Source organism: Haliotis rubra, unplaced genomic scaffold (genome assembly GCF_003918875.1).
Source record: "Haliotis rubra isolate DU_JTF1 unplaced genomic scaffold, ASM391887v1 Scf453, whole genome shotgun sequence".
Classification (NCBI taxonomy): domain Eukaryota; kingdom Metazoa; phylum Mollusca; class Gastropoda; order Lepetellida; family Haliotidae; genus Haliotis; species Haliotis rubra.
In genome coordinates this window covers 4614-10317 of record NW_025767139.1, presented here as the reverse complement: position 1 = coordinate 10317, position 5704 = coordinate 4614, and the positions used below count along the sequence as shown (strand labels likewise).

At 35.1% G+C, this 5704-nt stretch overlaps 1 long non-coding RNA gene across 1 annotated transcript; it reads left to right on the top strand.

Annotated features, from left to right (window-relative positions):
- Window positions 1-236: 236 nt before the first annotated feature.
- LOC124289970 lies at window positions 237-932 on the top strand. The gene is made up of 2 exons (XR_006901802.1): window positions 237-407; window positions 901-932. It is a non-coding gene; the product is annotated as an uncharacterized LOC124289970 (long non-coding RNA).
- The last annotated feature ends 4772 nt before the right edge of the window (window positions 933-5704 follow it).

The following is a 5704-nucleotide window of genomic DNA, read 5'->3' as shown; positions in this document are numbered from 1 at the left end:
CATTGCCACAATACAGTACGACAATACGATGACACATCAATCAAGTCACTGTGAGTGACGCTTGAGGCAGCAAATCGCTACTTATGGATTGTAAATATGCAAGTAAGATTTTGTTTGACTGACCATTTTTGTCATGAGACATCAAGTAAACATTATGGCAAAATCTAATTTGACAATGTTTGAGCAAGGTGGTGTCTCGGTATGTACTGGACATTGGGACATATGCCCATGTGTGTTCAATGTAAATTTGTCTGTTAATGAGAGCGGTTTCGGTTTGGAACAAACGGAAGCATTTATGTTTTATATTTCGTTTAGTTTTGCTTGTTCTTACTTGATAAAAACTACATTTTCCATTAGACAAAATCAGTGTGCTATCAGACATTACATTTACAATATACCACCTAAGAGTGAGTGAGTTGAGATTTTACATCACATCGGCAATATTTCAGCCATATCGTGACGAGAACATATATGATATTGAAATGGAATATATGTATATTATAAAAACCTGTCGGCGAAGGACAGTAAAACAACTAGAATATCACAATTAGAATTAAAACTAGCGTGAAAGTTAAAACTAATAGCACTATTTGGACAATATAATATAAAAACAGGCTATAGATCGCCAATAACTGAAGGTAGATCACCATACTAGGAACCATGGGGACTTACATTACTTTTGCTACCTGCATGGAGCCTAGCTGGATTTACACCATTCCTTCAGCCGCTGGCGATTGTAGGATAATTTAGCCGAAATTTAAAAGAACAAAAATACTACGTTTAAAAACTTGGTACGTGAAAATTGTACTTTGAAAGTTTTGGGCACTTAGGTACCCTCTCAGGAGGACAATAATTTTACGCTATTTCAACCCCCTTTGAGGATACAGCCGTATCACCTAGGAATGAATTTCTGCAATGACAGATGATGCAAAGGAGCATTTAAAATATTATCGCTGAATTGTAGAGGCTTAAATAATAACTTTAAAAGGAAACAATTTTTCAGATTCTTGAGAAAAAAAAGGCTCAAATATATTGTTTACAAGATGTTCATTTTACAGCTGATCAGGAACAACTAATAAAACAACAATGGGGTATAGTGAATGGTACATAAGTTCATTTAAAAGAATGCAAGGGGGGCAGCAATTTTATTTAACAATAAGTTTCAATTTAAGGTCATGCAAATAATAACTGACAAAGATGATGGCAACTATGTAGCATTGGATGTGATTATCAATGATAAGATATATACTTTGATTAACTTATATGGGCCAAATTCCGATAAACCAGAATTCATAAGACACATTAGAGAAATAGCTGAATAATAAACAGGTGAAAATATTGTTATATGTGGTGATTGGAATTGTTGATTTATCCTGATAATGATACCTTCAACTTTAGACATATAAATAACCCTAAATCAGGCCAGGAATTGTTAGAGACAATAGATTTCCTAGATCTCAAATACCCATGGCGAGAATTGCATCCTTCTACAAGAAGGTTTACCTGGCCACAACCAACACCACTAAAGCAAGCTCGATTAGACTATTTCTTAGTTTCCCATAATGTTCTCAATTCCGTAGAGGAACCAAGTATCAATTCAGATCACTCGATAGTGCCACTCACAATTATGTTTTCAGATATACAAAAAGGGAAAGGCTTCTGGAAGTTCAATAATTGGCTGTTAAAGGATACGAAATATGTGGAAATTATAAAAAAAATAATAAGCGATACCCTGGAACAATATCAAGACAAAACTATAGAAGATGAAAGAGTGTTTACAATTAATGATCAATTACTATGGGAAATGTTACTGTTAAACATAAGAGAAGCGTCAATACTTTTTTTCAACTACACGTGAAAAAGAAAACCTCTTGTGACACTGAAAAAGGGGGTTGCAAGCCTATTTACTAAAACACCAAGCTTAATCATCTTTTCAGCAGTATACCTACTCCACCAAAACATATAATAGAAATTTTCAGAAAAAATGTTTTCAATTTATCTGGAAGTTCAAACCAGACAAGATCAAGAGGGAGGTAATGGTACTACACTAATTGTGGCATTAGTGTACCTGTTGTAGAAAAAGTAATTGCAGATCAGAAATTAGGATGGTTAAAAGATTATTTACTAGTAAACCAAAGTGGGCAATCATATTCTTTGAAACTGCAGTGAATACAAATGTCATGACTTTGGCTGATAGTTCATATATCTATGAAAATATTGCTCCAAATATTCATAACACCTTTTGGAACGAGAAACTGCTATTATGGAACTTATATCTGAACTGTGATGACACTAAAAAAACAACTATTGAAGACATTATGAGCAAATCAGTTTGGGTATAACAATTCCATAAAAAATGATGGTAAGCCCATATATATTGCACAGTGGCATAAAAAGGGTATAACATTTCTGAATGATTTTATTAATGAACATGGTAAAATATATTTGATATATTTGATGAATTTGTTAAAATATAGAATTAGAACCAATTTCGTGACTTATCGAGCAATAAAACAAGCTATGTTGAGTTATTTACAAAATATTAATAGGAATTATTTAGTGAAAATTCCTCAAGGACCAATATTGCCAAAATACATAATAAATCTGGATGTAAGGTACTTTATAAAATCTTGCATGAGCCTAATTTTACAAAACTTAAGACGTACACAAAGTGGGAAAGCTACCTTAGGAAAACATTGACTGATACAGAATGGATAAACTATAATATGATGGTAAAAAGATGTACCCCGAGTAGTGAATTAAGATGGTTTAAGTTGAAGGTTCTACACAATATGCTGAGTACAAATAGTTATTTATTTAAGATTGGTTATGTACCATTTGCAGCTTGTACCTTATGTAACGAACCAAATGAAACAATTTCACATATCTTATGTAAATGTTTATATTCTGTTGATATATGGGAAAAGCTACTAGAATGGATTGGAAATTATACAGAGGGCAGAATCACCTTTAGTGAAGATCATATATTGTTTAAAGGGTAAACATAATAATCCGTTGAATGTTGTTATCATGATAACAAAACCTCTCCTTTATACATTTAATAGAAAAAATGACTAAACCAAGCTTTATAACCTTTCAAAAAGAAACAGTAAGATATTACCAATCCTCAAGGTTTATTGCATATTCAAATTGTAACTTTGCAAGCTTTCATGCTTTCTGGTCTTCTTTCAATTTACTGTTTAGAAATCCTCTACACTAATTCCTGAAAATTGAATACATTATAAAATTATATATATACATACATGTATATGTGCATGTGTGTGTGCGTGTGTATCTGAATGTGTATGTATATATATATATGTATTCTATGTGTGTATGCATGTATGTATGTGTGTATGCATGTGTGTGTATGTATGTATGCATGTATGTATATATGTATGTATGTATGTATATGTGTATGTGTATATATGTTTGTGTTGCTATTACATTTACAACAAGTCAGATGAACTTATGAATGTTCAGAATGGATGGGAAAATGTAGCTTCAAAAGATCGAAAAAAAATATCAAACAAGTCAGGGTCTGTATCCTCTACTACCTTGTCACCAATTTGTTACTTATCATGTGGGAAATGAATCAACACAAACGAAGTATTTTTCTGGAGAATTTATTCACTGCAGTTTTCCTGCAACAAGTGCAACGGATGTCACGTTGCCACCGTCCCCATCAAAGGTCATGCTGACGGTGTTGGTTGTTTTTATCAGTGTTTCAGGTACCAAGAACTCCCATACGTTCCATGTTGTAGTCCTCCTTTTTGCATTCTTCATGGAATCAAACAGCATGTAGCTTGGAGACAAAGTGCGACCATTGAACACAACTGCCTTAGGTTTTGTATTGTCTCTCATGCCACGGCTAATTCCAACTCTAAGATGAGCCTCATGGTAGCCAGAGCTCGGTACACTGATGGTTGTCTTCGCACGTCCATTGCTAATGGGGACGAGCATTTCCTTGCCATAGTATGTGTTTTGATTATCTGTTTGTAATCTGTTAAAGATGTAGTTGGTTTGAAATTTGTAGAAGCATGTTGATGATCCAGGCAGACCGACGGTGCCATTAAGCTTAGATATGTCGAAATGGGTATTGGGATGAACAGCTGGCTTACCCTTTTCGAACAGAATACATGTCTGTTCACCTGTAGAAGGGTTAAGCCAGTTGTTTGGAAAGTCCAGTTTTACGTTCTCAAATTTGTTGCCAAAGTTGTGGAGAAGAACTACTATCTCTTTGTTGTGGGGGTTTGCAAGAGCAAGTGGTGACACTATTTTCTCCCTGTCCATCGTGTTGACTAGAAACCCGGAGAAACTTTTGATCATCAATAAAGTTTTTCCAGAACAGGAAGAATTTGGTTGGCTCAAGGCTATGACCGTCAGTTGTAAATAAGGAATTCCGAAGAGAAGTATGACCTGGGTATTGCTCATTTGCGAGGAGATATATTGTAGCTCTGTCCATGAACTCTCTCAGGTTTAGGAAAGAAAACATGAAACCGTTCGCCTGATAAATTGTCTCAAAGTCTATCAGTGGATTTTCAAAATCGTTCGCCACACCCAGGGAAAGTAAGCCTACTCCAAATTCAGTGTTGACTAATTGAACACTTTTTCCTTTCTTGATATGAGAGTAATTCTCTACCATGTCAAGGGAAGCAAACAGACGATCTTCATTGATGCCATAGTAGGATTTACTAGACGTATTGAACATATGGTTGTAGGAATGAAAAGAGAAAAAGTCCAAGTGATCAAGAGACATGTCCATAAAGTTAGCAGTTCTCTTCCACAAGCTAAAGTTATTTTCATCTGCTAGTCGTAAGGCTTCACTCGTATAGGATGGTCCGGCAACTTTCATTCCAAATCTTGATTTCAGTTTGTCGGCGACAGCCCTGTGGTAATTTATATTCGTTGGTGGATCAATATACTTTTCATCCCAGTCAGGTTCATTGATTACTTCAAATATGTAAGGAAGGCGTCCTGCTGTGTAGTCCTTGCAAGCCTGAACCATCAGTGACACAAACTCGGATGCAGCGTCAACATTGTTTGGGAATACATCTTTATGCTGAGACTTATCTATCCAGCCCGGCCATGCCAAACCTGAAGGGATGCAAAATATATTGCAAATGAAATTTTCATTTCCAGCATATTTATCGGGTGTTCAGTTATGAAACGCAAATGAGTGTGGATGTATTAGTGAGTGAGTCAGTTAAAATTTAAAGTCACATCGGCAGTGTTTCTGCCATATCGTGACTAGGAAAGTTGTAAATTTATAAATAAAAAACCCCAAAACTGTGGAGTATTAAGTCCCGTTGCATTTCAACTGTCGGTAACATTAAAGATCAGATAGGTAGCAAAAGTACTGGTCCCTACGGTCCCTAGTATGGTGATCTACCTTTAGTTGTTGGCGACCTACAGGACGGTTTTATGTTGTATTGTCTTCTATAGTTAAGGTATTTTAGATTTAATTACTAGTTTAGAATTTACTTTTAGTTATTATAAATCTATAACATGATTTAGTCACGATGTGGCTGAAATATTGCCGATGTGACATAAAATCTTAACTCCTTCACACACTTAAAGACCAGAGTGGGACTCCCAATACCGACCAGTGAAATGTGAATATTCTCAGTTCAACTTTAAACACAGTGAAATACGTTTGACACCTTTCCTGTCTTCAGTTATGACTGAAACAAAAACGTAAAAA